The 18,761-nt window shown below is 44.9% G+C and overlaps 1 protein-coding gene and 1 pseudogene across 9 annotated transcripts in view; one reads left to right on the top strand and one right to left on the bottom strand.

Annotated features, from left to right (window-relative positions):
* Positions 1–8,612: 8,612 nt before the first annotated feature.
* LOC100612285 (large ribosomal subunit protein eL31-like) lies at positions 8,613–9,165 on the bottom strand (annotated as a pseudogene).
* A 5,340-nt stretch (positions 9,166–14,505) lies between these two features.
* The window catches only part of ELOVL5 (ELOVL fatty acid elongase 5), a 140,759-nt gene continuing 136,503 nt past the window's right edge, over positions 14,506–18,761 (top strand). For 4 of the 9 annotated variants that reach the window (XR_002944140.3, XR_002944139.3, XM_024356979.3 and 1 more), the window contains exon 1: positions 14,506–14,857. The gene's annotated coding sequence lies outside the window, so the exon portion shown is untranslated. 9 annotated transcript variants of the gene reach the window in all.

Below are 18,761 nucleotides of genomic sequence, written 5' to 3'. Positions count from 1 at the left end.
GGGGCACCAGGTCCCCCAGCACTGCCGGCCCGCCGGCACCACGCTCGAATTCTCACCAGGCCTCAGCCACCTCCCCATGGGGCAGGGTTGGGGACCTGCAGCCTGCCATGGCGGAGTCACGCCCCCCCGCCCGCCTGGTGGGCTCCTGCTGGGCCTGAGCCTCCCTGATGAGCGCTGCCCCCTGCTCCGTGGTGCCCGGTCCCATCGACTGCCCAAGGGCTGAGGAGTGCAGGCGCCCTGCAAAGGACCGGCAGGCAGCTCTGCCCGTGGCCCTGGCACAGGATCCACTGGGGAAGCCAGCCGGGTTCCTGAGTCGGGTAGAGACTTGGAGAACTTTCATGTCTAGCTGGAGGATTCTGTATGTGCCAATCAGCACTCTGTGTCTAGCTCCGGGGTTTGTGGATGCACCAATCAGCACTCTGTGTCTAGCTAATCTGGTGGGGACTTGGAGAACTTTTATGTCTAGCTAGAGGATTGTAAATGCACCAATCAGCACTCTGTATCTAGCTAATCTGGTGGGGACTTGGAGAACTTTTATGTCTAGCTAGAGAATTGCAAATGCACCAATCAGCACTCTGTGTCTAGCTCAGGGATTGTAAACGCACCAATCAGCACTCTATGTCTTGCTAAATTAGGTTTGTAAATGCACTAATCAGTGCTCTGTGTCTAGCTAATCTAATGGGGACTTGGAGAACTTCTGTGTCTAGCTCAAGGTTCCTAAATGCACCAATCAGCACCCTGTCAAAATGGGCCAATCAGCTCTCTGTAAAATGGACCAATCAGCAAGATGTGTGTGGGGTCAGATAGGTCCCCTTCCAGGCTGTGGAAGCTTTGTTCTTTCGCTCTTCGGGATACATCTTGGAGCTGCTCAGTCTTTGGGTCTGAGCAGCCTTTATGAGCGGTAACACTCACCGCGAAGGTCTGCAGCTTCACTCCTGAAGCCAGCGAGAACACGAACCCACCAGATGGGACGAACAACCCCGGACGTGCGGCCTTTAAGAGCTGTAACACTCACTGGGAAGATCTGCAGCTTCACTCCTGAAGTCAGCGAGACCACGAACCCACCAGAAGGAAGAAACTCCAGATGCATCTGAACATCTGAAGGCACAAACTCCAGACACGGCATCTTTAAGAACTCTAACACTCAACTTGAGGGTCCGCGACTTCATTCTTGAAGTCAGGGAGACCAAGAACCCACCAATTGCGGACACAAGAGGAAGTAATTTGAAGGCAAGATGGGAGGGACAGATGAACTGGATAAAGGGGTACAAAAGTGGGGCAGGGTGGTAAAGTGGGCAGAGGGAACAGCACGCGTAAAAGGCCTAGATGAGAGAAACTCACAGAGAGGAACAGTATGGTGCAAGTGTAGAGAGTGGTGCCAGTGAGGCTGGGCAGGTAAGCAAGGACCCACCTCAGGCAGGTCTTTAGGCCATAGCGATGATTTGGGATTTTGTACCAAGTGCAATGGGAAAGCTATTAAAGGTTGTTTAAGGATTTGGGATTGGCATTTCTTTTTAAAGGCCACTCTGGCAGCTTGATGCAGAAAAGTTCTAAATTCTCAACTTGCAGCCTAAAGGAATCTCCTTTCTTTGCTTTTAATTTTGACCTCAATTGCTCTGTCAAAACTTATTGCATACACCATAATTCTTGCTTTGTATTTACTTGCATTGTTACTTTATGTGCTGCCTTCCTTTACTAGTTATTCATAGACTTGACTCACTGATGCACCCTACCCCAACTGTAACCTTTTCCTGTGGGCAGAAAAGATTTCTCAGTCATTGTTGTGTGCCTACAGCATGGAGCAGATACACTTGGCTAATCTGTTAAACCAGATTGAGCTAAAAGTCCCATTATAGTTTGCTGCTTTCCCCCCATCAAAGAGCATCCTGTGACCTAATTAACTCGGTCTTCAATCCAACGGCTCTGTACTCTGCTTGCCACAAAGACTGAAGTCCCTGAACAAGACCTGGGCAGCCCTCCAGCATCCTTGCAGGCAATACCTAGCAACCGAAAGAGGTCTTGTTTTGTTTCAGGTCAGCCCAGGGTTACAAAAGTCATCAACTCACGTGACCTGGCACTTCAGAATCTCAGGGAACTCTCCTTCTACCTTTCATAATACTGGCATGAAAACTATGTACTTAACAGAGTTCTCAAAAAACACAACCCATCTGCAAGAGGTGCTAGTACTTGGCTAGATGCAGTTTTTAGCTAAGGACTCCAAAATCATCAGATTCCTTTTCACCTTCCATTTATTGTGGATTGAAATTTCATGATGTAAGGGAGAGAAGTATGGAAAGGGCCTGAGGCAGGAGAATAGGATCTGGAGGCAGGGAACCTAAAGATGTTTCACACCAACTTCCTAGAACTAAATTAGGAGGCGGGGCGCAGTGGATCACGCCTGTAATCCCAGCACTTTGGGAGGCCAAGGCGGGTGCATCACAAGGGCAGGAGTTCGAGACCATCCTGGCCAACATAGTGAAACCCCGTCTCTACTGAAAATACAAAAATTAGCATGGCGTGGTGGCACGCGCCTGTAGTCCCAGCTGCTCAGGAGGCTGAGGCAGGAGAATCACTGGAACCTGGGAGGCGGAGGTTGCAGTGAGCCGGGATTGTACCACTGCACTCCAGCTTGGGTGACAGACCAAGACTTTCGTCAAAAAAAAAAAGAAAAAAGAAAAGAAAAGAAAAGAAAACCTTAACTTTCCACCCCGAAGTAACAAAAGGATCAGAGGCTACTCCCCTTGACATTTTCTGCCAGGCAGTTGGAAAATTGGGAGTTAGCAACAAATCAGACCGATTGCGGGTCCAGTCTTCCTTTGCAACTTTGTAATTTCACTCCAGCCTCTGAATGGTTGTCTACAACCAATCAGACTGATTGCGGGCTACCACTTCATTTACATGAGGTGAGCATGAAGTGGCCAAAGGGAATCAAACCTCTAGAGGGTATTTGAACCCAGGCAGATTCTGTATCCAGGTCCTTGAGCCGCTGCCCTGGTAGCTCCTACACTGTGGAGTGTACTTTCGTTTTCAATAAATCCCTGCTTTCGTTCTTTCGTTGCTTCATTCTTTCTTTGCTTTGCTGGGCGTTTTGTTCAATTCTTTGTTCAAAATGTCAAGAACCTGGACAATTGCAGTCACGACCTTCTACCGGTGAGAGGCCCACACTTTGTCACTTACAAACTATGTATGACCTTGGCCAGATGAATCTCAGCCTGTTTCAACATCTACAACTGGTGGTAATACCCATCTATTCCTACAGACTTGTTAAAAGGATTAAATGATAAGCAGAAATATCTACCAAGACTTTACAAGCAAGCCAAACTGCTTTCTGTGCCTTCAAGGGTTTTTCTGGTTTTTTATGGGTTTTTTTGGGTTTTTTTTTTTTTTTTTTTTTTTTTTATGGTGAGGCAGAGGGAGTAACCTTTGGCGTCAACAGAAAAGCCACTAGGTTTCCTCTTCTTTTCTTCCCTGGTGAGTGATACTTTTTGGAAGATATCTCAGAAGTTTTTTAAAAGCTCATTTATGAAATATAACAAGACACATTTTCAATATCATGGAACTTAGGAGGATACAAAAAGCAAATATAATTTTAATCACAACAGGAGGAGTCTTTTATTGTTTTACCCCCACTCTCGGGCATCCCGGACACGCATTAACAGTCTACAACGGAGGGCTCATTCACGATTATAAAAGACTGTGAAAGATGAGTAACGATTTAAGGCTTCTCTCCAGAGGCCCTTCCCCAGCTGCAGGTTTAGGCTGAACTGCCCACGGGGACCATTTTCTTGCTGCCTAATCTCCCCCTCTTCTCCCGCCCCACGCGGTTCCACCCACTCGCGCGTTTCGGGACTCTGATGAACGTCCTAAACTCCAGCCTGGACGCTCTGGGCTCTGGATCTGAAGGGCGTGGAAGCACCAGAAGTCAAGGCCGCCTTCCATTCTTCCTTCAAGGCCTCAACCACCCTCCGATCCCAAGGTTGCGTGGTCCGGGCCGCACAACCCTCCTCTCCCTAGCTCAGCGCCTCCTCCGCCCCCACCCGATGTCCCCAGGAAGGGTCAGCGCGGGGACGAGGTCTGGTCATTGCCCGGGAATTACCCGGCCCGGGAGCGAGCTCAAGGCGGGGAGGGCGCGAGCGTGCTCCTCGCGAGGCCCCGCCCCATCGCCAGATGCGGCGCTGTTGGTGAGCGGTGATTGGTGGGTGCAGCCGCGGGATGAATGGGGTGACCGCCGCGGGGGAGCGGGGCGGGGCCGCCGAGGGCGCGGGGCGGGCGAAAGGAGCCGAGTGGCGCAGGCTGGCGAGAGGAGCCGAGTGCCGCGGGGGTGGCGGCGGCACCGCCCTGAGCCACAGGCAGTTAACGGTGTCCACGCCGCGCGAGTGGAGGAGGGGGCCCCAGGCAGGCCCTGGTACCCGCGCCTGGCGCGAGTGTGCCCACCGCGTTCCGAGAACCCAGAAGTGATGGTGGCCCTCAAGGGCCTGCGGTCAAGACTGGGGGAAGGGGTTGCAAAGGGAAGCCACGCCCGCCCCTCAGGCCGGCGACAAAGGGCGTCCCCGCCTCTCTGGATCCCTCCCGGGTTCTCGGAGCGCGATGTGCCAAGAAGGCCCGGCTCCTTTGATTGGAATTCATGTCTGGACACCCAGTTTTTTTCTGTCCCTACACCAATACCCCTTTTTGACTCCATATTTTAGATTCAGTCACTCAGGCCAGGTGGCTCACACCCCTGATTCCAGCGCTTTGGGAGGCCAAGGAGGAGAATCGCTTGAGCCTAGGACTTCGAGGCTACGGTGAGCGGCGATCGCGCCACTGCGCTCCAGCCTGGGCGACAGAGCGAGACCCTATCTCGAAAAACAGGAAGAAAAAAAAGTGTGCGCACACTTTATGCCCGGCACACCCCAGTAACAACGTAGACTTGTTTCTGCCATCCTGAAGTGTAATAGGGAAGGTAGGAGGTAAAAATGAGTAAACAAAACAACTACAGATTGTGCTAAGTGCTGTGGACAAAGTAAAGTAGTGGCTGAGGAAGAGGAAGTAGAGGAGAAACTGATTTTAGCCAGGTATGGGAAAGCCCTGTCGTTTTAAAACGATGACTTCCCAATTGAGACCTGGGAAGAGGAGAGGTGAGCAGTTTTAAGGAGAGGGTATACAGCCTTTGCAAAGGCCCTACTGCTACAATGCCCTTTCCTCATCCTCTTTGACATGTGGATTCCCATAGCACTTTTTTTGCACTTCCTAAGGCACATCGCTTTGTGCCATATATTGGTAAAAAATTTTATCACCCCAATTCCTAGCACATACCAAGTTCCCAAAGAATAGTCAGTAAATATGTACTCAGCATCCACTGACTTCCAGATTTCTTGCTATGTGCGGAGGATAATTTAACAAGTGAATTCATTCATGAATGAATGTTTTCTGAAAAGTAATTCTGTCTTTTTATGCCTGTTCTATGCATCCACTGTGCCCCCCTTTATCCCTACTCCGTGTGAATTTTTCTTAACCACAACACAATTTTCCGGGCTTTCAGACTTTCACAGTCTAGTTACTCCTTGCTTGGCTGATCTAATAAACTAATTGGGTCTACTCATTAGTGAACGAAAGTTCAATGCGTTATCCTCCCCATATAATGTCTGTGTTTTGGTTTGTGTTATAGTAAGCTGCAATACCTTAATTCAAAATAATAAATGAAGTGAGAAATTGAGGCACTTGACTACCCCCGAGTTGAGAAAATGTTTACTGATATTTGGGGGACATGGGTTGAGGAATGAGGGTTCCTTACCAGTAAGTTCCCTAATCAATGAAGCAGCAGCTTAATTTGTTTTCAAAGTCGCTTGCCTTGACCTCTTCTTTTTGAAATTGGACAATCTATACCCATATGTGTATATGTTTTTCATGATATGAGAAAACCATTTTGGGAAAGGTAAATTCTTGTGACCGGTATATTGACATAGTTATCAAACACTAGGCATACCTTGATTGTTTTGATAAGCAAAGTAAATAAACTTTATTTCAATTAGTCTGTGTCTGATTCTGTTTTAAAAAGTATTAACTATTCCTACATTACAGATTTTTCCAAAATCTAGTGGTTTGGAACAACATTTTTTGCCTCAAAGTTTCTGCAGATGAGGAATTGGGGCATTGTTTGCCTTAGCAGGGTTCTCTACCTCAGGGTTTCTCACAGACTGCAGTCAAGATATCCACTGGGCCCGGAGTAATCGCAAGACTTTTCTGGGGAAGGGTCCACTTCCAAGTTCACTCATGTGGTGATTGGCAGGATTAGTTCCTCAAGGGCTGTTAGATTCAGAACCTCAGTTCCCAGCTCCCTGTGGACAGGAGACCAACCTTAGTTCCTTGACATGTAGACAGTTCCATAGCACCTTCCTTCATCAAAGTACACAAAGCCAAGAAGTTACAGAGGGAGTGCCAATAAGATAGAGGTCACACCTTCTTTTCTAACAATCTAGGAGACGACATTCCATCATTTTTGCCATGTTCTGTTAGGAACAAGTTACTAGGTCCAACCCACCAGCATGAATATCAGGCGGCAAAGATTATTGGAGCCACGTCAGAATCTGCCTATCTTGTCATTAAAGTACAATAAACTGTGATATGAATTGGGGGCTCCAACATTTTTTTCTTGCACATCCTGAAACAGCCTGTGTCTTATTTGCTATCTTTATCATGAGGAAAGTAAATAGTTTTCTGAGAGTCTAGCTCAATAAACATTTATTGAATGCCTACTATGTACCTGTCACAGCATGCTTGAGGTGCAAAGATGAATGACACATATTCTTCACTTGACTTGGGGAGGAGAGGTAATAAGCAAACAATTACAATATTAATATTATAAATGATAAAAAGCCTGCACAGAATGCTTTGGTCATGGGGAAAGAAGGAAGGAACATGTTCTAAGTCACATTCAAGGAAGTAAAAGAGGTCAGGGGAGGTGAAGAGAAAAATAAAAAGATTATGTTTAGATTAAGACTCAGTAAAGGCCAGGTATGGTGGCTTATGTCTGTAATCCCAGCACTTTTGGAGGCCGAGGCGGGCAGATTACCTGAGGTCAGGAGTTCAAGACCAGCCTGGCCAACGTGGTGAAACCCCATCTCTACCAGAAATACAAAAATTAGCCAGGCGTGGCAGCTCACACCTGTAGTCCCAGCTACTCGGGAGGCTGAGGCACAGGAACCACTTGAACCCGGCAGGTGTGGGTTGCAGTGAGCTGAGATCACACCATTGCACTCCAGCCTGGGCAACAGAGTGAGACTCGGTCTCCAAACAAACAAACAAACAACAACAACAACAAAATTCAGTAGAAGTTGGCCAGGCGTCATAGCTAGGCCTGTAATCCCAGCACTTTGGGAGGATAAGGCAGGTGGATCCCTTGACCTCAGGAGTTTGAGACCAGCCTTGCCAACGTTTTCTACTAAAAATACAAAAAAAAAATAAAGTTGGGCACAGTGGAATACACCTGTGGCGCCAGCTCTACAAGAGGCTGAGGTGGGAGAATCACTTGAGCCTGGAGGGTGGAGGCTATAGTGAGCCAAAATGGTGCCACTGCACCACAGTCTGGATGACAGAATGACAACCTATCTCAGAAAAAAAAAAAAAATAATAAGGTAGTTAATCTTATGCATCAATAAGATGCAAAAGTATTAACATATTGTATTCTGTATTTTCTAGACTTTAAACCATCTAAAATTGTCCCAATTTTATGCTCATAGGGTATTTGAAAACTTTTACATTTTATACCCTAATTCATTCTATTGAAATACATCTTATAGAGAAGACTGTAACAGTCAAAGCATGTCATTTAACCATTCAGATTAGAAGGCAACACTGCAATGCTATTTAACTCAAAAGAGAATTGACTGAGTGAACTTGACACAAAGGGGTATATGAATTTGGGAAGAAAAATGTGCTTTACAATCAAAGGCCAAGAAATAGTTTTCAAAAATAATTAAACTGCAACACAAACTGGTAGAATTTCACTTGAGTCTTAACATCCCACATTCACTCTTGGCAAAAAGTGAATTTGAGACTGTGAAAATAAATTATACTACCAGTTTTTGACATGCAAAATCATGTCTAATATTGCAGGCGGACAAAAGCATGGCCTTTTATGACACATTATACTGAGAACTAAAACATCGCACAACTTGGAATGACTAATTCACTTATGGCTAAGTTTTAAAAAACTTTTGTTTTACAAAAGATAGAATTAGCACAAAGCATATTCCGTACTGTATCACCGGCTCCAAAAAATCTCATAGAGCACTTTCAGAACATACTACTTAACAAGAACATACTCCTTAACAATAGAAACCACATCGCTGTTCTTGGTCACTTGTTCACAGGTAGTTTTTTGGCTAAAAGTTTATTTATCTTATGCTTTTGTTTACATCCTGGAAATCTTTAGCTATTTAATATGTTACAGAATAAAATAAATCAATTATGAAATGTATCTTTTAATAACCAGCAAAGTAAAGACACATTGACCATCTATCTTAAATTAAAATCTTATCTTCAGCATATCTTAGCATATGAAGAAGTTGAGAACCGAGACTTTTTTTTTTTTTGCAGTTTTATACCTTTATTTGATGTATTTGAGGATCAGCAATTAGTTCTCATCCACATGGACTGTCTGTACATTTTTGAAAGTGCTAACAGGTACATAGGTAACCAAAGTATAGCGCTTATTTGGTGAATCTTCATCCTCATTACGTTTTCTGGACAACCGCACACGGATTCGGTACGGGACATTCCTTATTCCTTTGGCGCAGAGAGCTTTGTTGAACCTGCTATCAATGCACACACTTAGAGTTTCCACCTCTTTCATGGCAAATTTCGGAATCTCTTTGAGTGCCCGAGGGGCACGCTTCTTGAAGCGCACTCCATGGATGCGTTTGTGAATGTTGATGGTGTATTCTTGGATCACCACCTCATTGATGGCAGAATGACCCTTTGCTTCTCGCCACCCTTCTTTGCAGGAGCCGTTCTGCCGCGTCCAAGTTGGAAAGGGAGAACTGATACTTGAATTTAAATTCTAATTCTGCACTAACTGGCTGTGCAGCCTTGGTCATGTCACTTAACTCTTCTGTGGCTCAATTTGTTTGTCTCATTATAACGTTGAAAGCATAAGGGAAAGAATTGTTACGAACCTGGATTCATCACTGAAATAAATATAACAGTTTTTATGTCAAGAGAAAGTGCTTGATATTCAAGATAACTGATGCATGCATAGAAAGGGTAAGATATCCCAAATTCATAGCAATTTCAGACTAAATAATGTTTTGTTTTCATTAAAAGTATAGTTACAGTCTTTTTAATAGCACTTTAAAAATGTTAAATATTCCTTTGGAGCATGTTAATTTTTCAGATTTTAAAATTTCAGAAAGGCAAAAGGAGAAATTTGTTGTATCTACTGTAACAGGGAACAGAAAAATTATACTCAGATAATATTTTTAAAACTATTGTAGTTAGTGTTTTCTTTCTCTTTGACTTAATTTTTAGTCAAATGATACCTAGTAAAAACATATATTATTGACTTGAATTTCAATTTTACATTAATTCATTTGTTCCTTTACCAATTCAATAAATATTTGTTGAGCCCCTACCAAGTGCCAGGTAGTGTTCGAAGTGCTGGGGAAACAGTGGTGAAGAGAACAAAGTCTGTGTCCTCAATGAGCTTATGGGGCTGTGCGGATAATACACAAATATTAAAAAGTAAATCTATACTATGCCAGAATGTTAAGTGCTAAGGAGAAACATAAAGTGTTCCAGAGTGTGAAAGGCAGGGAGGGAGGTGTTGCAAATTTAAAGGGAGTGATCCAGGGGAACTCCCTAAGGAAATGACAGTGATGTAGCAACCAGCATGAAGCAAGGATGTAAGTCTTGGAGATTTCTGGGTTAGATTATTCTAGGCATGAGGTAAAGAGTAAATGCAAAGGCCCTGATGCAGTCTAGTACTTGGTGTGCTCAAGATATTTCTTGAGGCCATTGTGGGTGGAAGACAGAGTAGCTGTTTAAAGTCAGAGAAATGGCAAGTTGCAAAATCATGAAGGATCTTATAGGCCATTGTAAAGATTTTGACTTTTACTCTCAGGGAGATGAGAAGTTGCTAGATGACATTGAGCAGACATGTGACGTGATTTGGCTTTGGTTTTAAAAGGATCACTCTGGCACCTGGTTTGGGAATAGACTGTAGGCAGCAAAGACAGAAGTAGAGGTCTGGTTAGAAGACCATTACAACATTCTAGGCAATGGTTGATAGTGACTTAAACCAGGTGGTCATGTTGGAGATGGTAAAAAGCAAACACATTCTGGATATGTTTCAAAGGTCAAGTAGTAGAGTGTTGCTGATGCAGTGGATGTAGTAGGTGAGAAAAAAAGAGGAGCTAAAGGTAACTCCAAGGTGTCTGATCTGAGAAACGGGGTCCATAGAATTGTCATTTACAAATCTGGGGACTATTGTGGAAGATCAGGTTTGAAGGCCAGTTAAGAGTGCATTTTTTGTTATGCTTAATTTGAGATGTCTTTTGGATATCTTATTTATGAATATATCTCATTTAGAGAAGTCATTAATAAGTAGTTAAGTACGTAAGTCTGGAAATCAGGGAAAATGTGTGGGCTGGAGAAATACACTTGGAAGTCAGCAGACCATAGATGAAATCCAAACACATGAAAGGGGATGATATCACCTGCAAAGCAAATGTGGATACAGAAGACTGGGATGCAGATCTCTTTCATTGCCCAGTCACTTCTGGAGAGAGTACTAAAGAGTGTAAAAGGAAGTGGAGAAGAAAATCTAGAGAATCCAGAAATTGTACAAATTGTTCATTCATTAATCGAATATTTATGAACATTTGTGATTTGCCAGAAATTCTGCTAGTCATTAAGAAAACAATATAGCAGACCAGGCATGGGCAGTGTCTTCAAGTAGTTCATGTTCATCAAGGTGAACACTCAAGGACAAGGACAGAGATAAACTGCAGTACATATTGTTGAACAGCAATGAAGAAAAGGAATAGCGAAGTAACAATTGAAGTATGGAACTGACTCCAAGGTCTGAGGAGGACAAGAAACTGCCTTTAATCTACCTCTGCCTCCGACAAAGACAAGCCAGGCCTGTGGGAATTCTGGGCAGCAAGATAATAGAAAACACAAATTAGAACAGAAGAAAAAAGGATTGTGGGGGGAGGCGGAGAACGTAGGAACCAACAGAGACTGCAGTGTCATCTTTAGCATAAAATAGCTGCTACTTGACCTATATTTTAGTCAACTTTGATATGTCCAGAGGCAAACATTGGCTTATATCTTTTCTGGAAGGATGTGTTTCATTATGTCATGCAAATACTTCCTAATGAAACAAGTTTCACTAATCAGAATTGTATTCTAATGAAAGTTCCAATTGTATTTTTTAATTCAACTGCAGCTGCTATAACAATAAAACAAATTGCCTAGGATGTTAAGTACTTTCTTTTTCAAAAGCAATACTGAAGCAACCTTCTAATACACTTAGAAGTGTGTGGTTTGAGGAGATTTGAGCTCAATGATGAAAACTAAGAGCAAAAGGAAAAATATTACCAGAATTTAAAAACAAATAGAAGGCCAGGCACAGTGGCTCACGCCTGTAATCCCAGCACTTTGGGAGGCCGAGGTGGGTGGATCACCTGAGGTCGGGAGTTCAAGACCAGCCTGGCCAACATGGCGAAACTCCATCTCTACTAAAAATACAAAAAAATTAGCCAGGTGTGGTGGCGGGCGCTCCCAGCTACTTGGGAGGCTGAGGCAGGAGAATTGCTTGAACCTGGGAGGTGGAGGTTGCAATGAGCCAAGATCGCGCCATTGCACCCCAGCCTGAGCAACAAGAGCGAAACTCCATCTCAAAAATAAATAAATAAATAAATAAATAAATGAAGGAGAAAGAAGAAAATATTAATAGTTAGCTATTGAATGAAGATAATTCAACAATCATTTCTTGGGGGACTACCATGTGGATGCTATGAACAAACAGGTAATAGTTACAAGGTTTTGTTAACTGTACCTTATCTGGGCTCACATTGTTGGATAGGTGGGTTAGAAGGGCAAGGATGGCTTCAGCACAGTTTCCAGAACCCAGCTGGCCAGGAATCTGATTCTGATGCTACCTAAAACAGGTTCCTTGAGCCCTGTTATTTAGTAAGCCTGGCATTGGATCCTAGGTATTCTTTTGATTTATTTGGAAAAAATCCCACAGTTAAGTTGGGGAGTCGTTTCGGCTCCACTGTTTTTCTTACAGCTTTACTCATGAGTGCAATGATGCAGAAATACGAAGTAATTGTTAGGGTGGGAGGAAGTTTCCCCCAGAGATATATGACACATGATAAATATTACATTGTAATATGTAAAATAATACATTTGCATATATATATGTTCTGAGAACTCTAAGTCTCTGGCTGGAGAACTAATGAGAACATGACCTTACCAACATGTTTGAGAGGAGTTAATAATCTAATAATCCTGGGATGTGACTATCTGACAGAGGATTGGAACTCTGGAGCTGAAAAGTGATGGTGATGGTGAGGGGGAGTAACGGTTCACAGATTCACTCATCTAACACGTATTTATTGAGCCCTTATATGCCAGGGATTGTACTAAGATCTACAGATCAATAAGGAGCAAAATTCAACATGTTTTCCCCTTCAACGGAGTTTACTACCTAAAGCGGTGGTCTTTAAAGTGGGGTACATATACCCCAAGGATTGAGTGAGATGATGCCATCAGAAAGCAACTACAATACAGGGTGGTGATGCTATAATGGAAACCAAAATACACACATCAACAAAGAACTATGTAAAAACGCAGCCTTTGGGGGATGGGAAAAAACAGCAAAACGTCATACTTAATCATACAATAAGAAAAATCACTTGATATTTAATGCATAGCTTGACAGTTATATAAGCCTGAACTTAAAGATATTTTGGTCAAATGGGCTTAAAACATTTTATTGATAGGTAAGCACAATTCAAACAAGTGCGGCGTAAAACTTAAGATTTTTGGAATCTCAAGTTAAATTAGAAACTTTTAAAACCTGGAAAGGCAAAACTTAGATGGGATGACAGAGATGAACCCTGGCCTTGGACTACTGGCAGAAGCGTGAAGAATGAAGGAGATATCTCAAAAAAATAGTCTATGCCACCAGCATATGCTTTTCGCATGTCCCTTGATGTCCATAGCAGCATTTACCACTCTGCATTGCAGTTGCTTCCTTACTGTATCATTTTCCAGGCCCAAGAAGTCCTTGAAGGTTTTAAATTTTGAATACCTAACATAGTATCTAGCAAATTGAAGTCATTCAGTGTTTGTGGAGCTCAATGGCAACTGACAATCTCGATTATTTGTATATGTTTAATTTACTTAATTTGTACATGGTTTGTATACTTGCATTCCTATTGCAATGGCCCACTGCCTGGAACACAGCTGGCACGTGATAAACATTACATTGTAAATATGTAAAAGAATAAATTTGCCGGCCAGGCTCGGTGGCTCACGTCTGTAATCCCAGCACTTTGGCAAGCTGAGGCAAGCGGATTACCTGAGGTCAGGAGTTCGAGACCAGCCTGGCCAACATGGCGAAACCTCATCTCTACTAAAAATACAAAAATTAGTCGGGTGTGGTGGCGCGTGCCTGTAATTCCAGCTACTTGGGAGGCTGAGGCAGGAGAATCGCTTGAACCCGGAAGGTGGAGGTTGCAGTGAGCTGAGATCGCGCCACTGCACTCCAGCCTGGGCAACAGAGAGAGACTCTGTCTCAAAAAAGAAAAAAAAAAGAAAAAAAAGAATAAATTTGCCTACATTAAATAGCCGACTGTTAGGTGGATGGACATAGAGGAGTAAGAATACAGCAAGAGGGGCACACGAAGAAAGCCTAAATCTCTGGGGTTTGAATGGGGAAACAGTAGGATACAAAGCTAATGAAGGTCTTTAATTATCCAAATATCAGTGAAAAACAGCAAGGATCTTCCGTTTATGCCCTGAACCCCCTTTGTCTTAAGTGCTTAAATATGCTTAGCTGAAAAGACACTGATTCCATCTTTCCTCATTTAACAATCCTTTAGAATAATTTCTAGAGTAGAAATGGAGTTGATAGTGGCTTCCAAAGAAAAATCAGAATCCCTAAGAAAAATACACGGTAAATCCTTTGCAAGGGAGTTATGGTTACAACAGTTTTGAGTCGTTTTGTTCTTGTTGCTTTATCTTGTTCAACTGCAGACCTTCACTCTGGCGGTCTCCGTGGGCATTTAACCCTTTCAGCTTTAACGATGAAGTGGATCCCCTTCAGCATGACATAACTCATAGAGGAGACCGTAACGAGCATGGGCTTCTGCCACCCAAATGCGGCCACAGACTCCTGCCACGCCTGGCAGTAAAAAAACCAGAGTTCAGGGCATCGACAACTTCACCGGGGCTATTGCGCAGGCTCTGCGTTCCACGCAGGCTTATTAGGAAGAAAGGGGAAAAAAATTTCCCAGAGACACGTGAAACCGAGGGGGCCAACCCCGGCCTAGGCTCTCCACCGCATCGGATTCTGGAATTTACAATCACGAAAGTTCTATTGTCCCGCGATTGGCTCCCGGGCCGCATGACATCATAGCGCTTGATTCATCCTTCGGGTCCCGATTGGCTGGCCGCGCCATTGTGACGTCACGGTCAGCCCACGTTCTGATTGTAGACAGCCGGCGCCTTCCTCTTCCCATCGCGGCGGGTCCTAGCCACCGGTGTCTCCTTCTACATCCTCCTCTGCGCCGGCTGCCACCCGCGCTCCCTCCGCCGCCGCCGCCTTGCTGCTGCTCAAAGCTGCTGCCGCCCCTTGGGCTAAAAGGTAAAGCCATCAGCTCCGGGAAACTTCGCCGGGGGCCGCCGCTCGGCCATGACACCCGCGCGAGCGCGCGGCCGGGAAGCGGTCAGAGAGAACTGCCGTTAGGTCTCGGACCTGGTGCCGAGAAAGAGCTGCCGGGGCAACCCGCGCTCCGCCCACGGCCTCCAGTTCCGCCGGCTCCGGGGTACAGCCCGGCTCCTCGGGCGCGGGGAAAGGGGTGCGGGTGCGGGCGCGGGCGGCTTGCCCCACGCCGAGGCTGAGGCAGGGCGCTCGGGAGCGTTCTCTGTGCTGCGGTCCCACCTGTGCGCGCTGACAGGCGCCGCGGGGCACGACACCGTGCCCAGGCCAGACGCGGAGGGATGGATCTGTCCGCCTGGGTCCTCCCGCCCTGCGGGCCGGAGCGCGCGGCGGGAGAGCCGGGGGAGCGCTCTCGGAGGGAGCGCGCTTTCTTTGGAGTCGGCGAAACCCGGGTGAGTTCGAAGAGCCTGTGCGAGGGTCTGCGGGCACCGGGCGCCGCTGTGGGGACCCTCCGGCCTTTTCTTTTTCTCCTGTTCTCTCCGCCTCCGTTAACCCTGCGGACCTTCCGTCCGCCCCTCGGAGGGAAGCCTGCTAGCTCGGGACCACTTCAGTTTTTATTGAAACCAGACAACGGCAGCCCTCGGTACTCAGGGAGGGATGAGGCTGGTGGGAAAGCGAGAGGGCGGGGACTCGGGGGCGACCGGGGCGGCCCTTTCTGGGAGCCTGATCCCTGGAGAGGCGGGAGCGGTTGGCTGCGAGGGAGGCGCGCGGCGCGGGGGCGGTTGTGCTCTGCGCCGGGGGAGCTAGAGTGTGTGTTGTCTTGCGAGTTGTAAGGAAAAGTGCCTTTTTACTGTTTCCACGCCGGTAAGACTCTCCCACCCCACCACCTCGGGTCGACGGAGCAATGCCTAGAGCAAGAGTTGTTCTTGCTGAACTGCGTCTTGCAACCGTTCCGTGTTCTTGCACTTGGCGGTTCCCCCCCGCCCCATCCACAATTGTGAATTAAGCTCCTTGATTGCAAATTTGGAGAATGCATTTGGCCAGTTATGCAAAGTGGCGGAGGTGGCGGGGTCAGGGGCGGGGGGTCTCTTTCGGAAGAATCCAGTGCATGGTTTATTAGCTAGACTGAGGAACCGAGAGGTGCTAGACGGGATTTGTGGGGAGCGAGCAGCCTAATTTGTTTTAAATAGCGGGACCCGTGGCAGGAAGTGCTTCATAGAATTGTACGGAAGAGCTGATGTTGCTTGTCAGGTTTTGTAACTCATTCTCCTAACCGCTTGGCAGATAACCTGTTGGTCTGCACTTGTTTTGCTTGCACGTCTCAGCCAAAAGCATTTCGTGCAGAATCTACAGATAGAAACAGGCGGTTTTGCATTAGATGGCCGTGGACAAACATTTTAGCCTTCCATCTGTGATTGGGGACAAGTGGGTTACTTTTCTGGTAGCTCAGACACTGCCTGGGATTCTCCAGGAAAGCTCTGCACTTGAAAGGGAAATGTTACTCATTTTCCTTTTAGATTTTTACCCTAGATTCTAACTTCTTATTGCCAGGAACTTTTTCTGTACTGTTTCTCTTTTTGCATTTTCGTTTCTATTTCTAATTGAAGACAAAGGGGAAATTTTTATTGATAGTTACAGATAGGTAATGTTACAGAATGTAGTACAGAACTTTGCTGAAAAGCGACAGTAGAAGGTTTACTAAAATTTGATGTTTTTCAAGAAAAATATCTTGTAACTTCAGATATTGACCTCACCTCCTTGACTCAATTTCCTTGTCTATAAATGGGGATTTTATGTGGCAGGATCATTGTGGATTTCAAGAGATAATGCAAATGAGAGCCCAGCATTGAGTCTGCCAAATGGTGGTTTGAAAATGTTTCCTTCTCATTCCCTGAAATCAACAGCTTCTTCTTGGTTACAGACCTTAATTTTTGGATGTTCTGTTTGCAAGAATCTTTTTTTCCACTACCTCTTCTTTTGCTCCCTGCATAATTGTTGCTTGTCTTCCTGCTTCTACAGGTGAGCATCCATCCTTGGGTGTCTTATTTCCAGCTTCAATTACACAAATCAAAGCAAAACTGTTTACTTTTCTTGAGGGTAACTTTGGTGCCTAGGTGGGTAGTTAGTGTGAAGAGAGAGTTTTACTTCTTGCTTTCCTGGCTACATTCTTCTCTCCTAAAACATTTTGTAATTTTTTTTTTTAATTCCTCCTCTTTGCCTACCAGCTCTTCTGTTATCAAAAGGATAATCCTCTCATTAGTTACCTGTAAATAAGTCTTTCCTTGAATGCTTTCTGTGTAAGGTACTTATTAATACGCACATGTACATAAACGGTTGCTTTCCACACGTAATTCTTATAACACCTCTGTGAGGTTTTATCCCCCAGTTGTTTTTTAAGAATTGAGGAGCACTATGAAGACACATGCACACGTATATTTATTGCAGCACCATTTACAATAGCAAAGACTTGGAACCAACTCAAATGCCCATCAATGATAGACTGGATAAAGAAAATGTGGCACATATACACCATGGAATACTATGCAGCCATAAAAAAGATGAGTTCGTGTCTTTTGCAGGAACATGGATGAAGCTGGAAACCATCATCCTCAGCAGACTAACACAGGAACAGAAAAACAAACACTGCATGTTCTCACTCATAAGTGGGAGTCGAACAGTGAGAACACATGGACACAGGGAGGGAAACATCACACACCCGGGCCTATCGGGTGGTGGGGGGCAAGGGGAGGGAGAGCATTAGGACAAATACCTAATGCACGCAGGGCTTAAAACCTAGATGATGGGTTGATAGGTGCAGGAAACCACCATGGCACATGTATACCTATGTAACAAACATGCACGTTCAGCACATGTATCGCATAACTTAAAGTGGAAGAAAAATAAAAAAGAATCTCTAGGATTAAGGCCTAGAGATGACAAGTGACTTGTCCAAATTCCTATAGCTCTGTCTCCTGCAACATCTCTGCTCCTTCATATATCCCTGTGCTGCCAGGATTATTTGCCCAGTGGGCTCTGTGCCATTATATAACACTGTTACTCCGTAACTTAAAAATCTAACCTTGTGTTTAAAGGTTCTTGTTAATCCATCCAAGACTAACAATTTATTGTCTCTTAAATCTGTCTAAAATCTGTTCCCTTCCTTGTAGCCCACACTTGATTCATTTTTTAAATTAATTCATTGACTTCTCAGTTACTGATTTTGGGTGTGAGGGGCTGGATACAAAGATGAATTACAACAGTTCCTGATTCCAGAGGGTTTCCTGATTTAGTATATACTTTAAGCCTGTATACACATACTTAATCTACACCTTGGACCAAAAGAGAGTCAGAAGCAGATTTCTGGGACACTTGTATCTTTATATCTGAGAAAGCTTTATGGCAGAGCTATCCATGTTAGACCTAAGTATCAGGGCCTAGCACTCCTGAATTGGTCAGGATGCTTTTGGTGCAAGAAACAGAAAACCCAACTGAGACCTACCTGTGCATCTGACCTGAAAAGTCCTGAGGGCAGGACTTTTGCTCCATTTCTCTGAAGTCCCCTCAGATGTCTGTTATGTCCTAGGCTAATTTTCCAAGATGACTGACAGCAGCTGCCACCATAATCTCACATGGGGATTCCCTGACTTCTGCCACCCTCCAAAGAGTCCTTTACCTTAAAGTGATTGACTTAGGCCTTGGTTACTTGAAGCAATAACTGGAATAGTGGACATTTGATAAGCTGGGGGCCCATCCCAGAACCAGGGAAGTGGAGTTAAATCTCCTCAGCTAGCTTCTTCACCTTTAAGAAGGGCTTGCAGAACACAGGAAGTCAGCTACAGTGTCTGTTTTAAGGACCGAATGGATGATTGGATTAAACTAAATTGACTTG

This window comes from Pan troglodytes, chromosome 5 (genome assembly GCF_028858775.2).
Source record: "Pan troglodytes isolate AG18354 chromosome 5, NHGRI_mPanTro3-v2.0_pri, whole genome shotgun sequence".
NCBI lineage: Eukaryota > Metazoa > Chordata > Mammalia > Primates > Hominidae > Pan > Pan troglodytes.
Note: the sequence above shows the minus strand (reverse complement) of the source record. Positions and strands in the feature narration are given on the sequence as shown.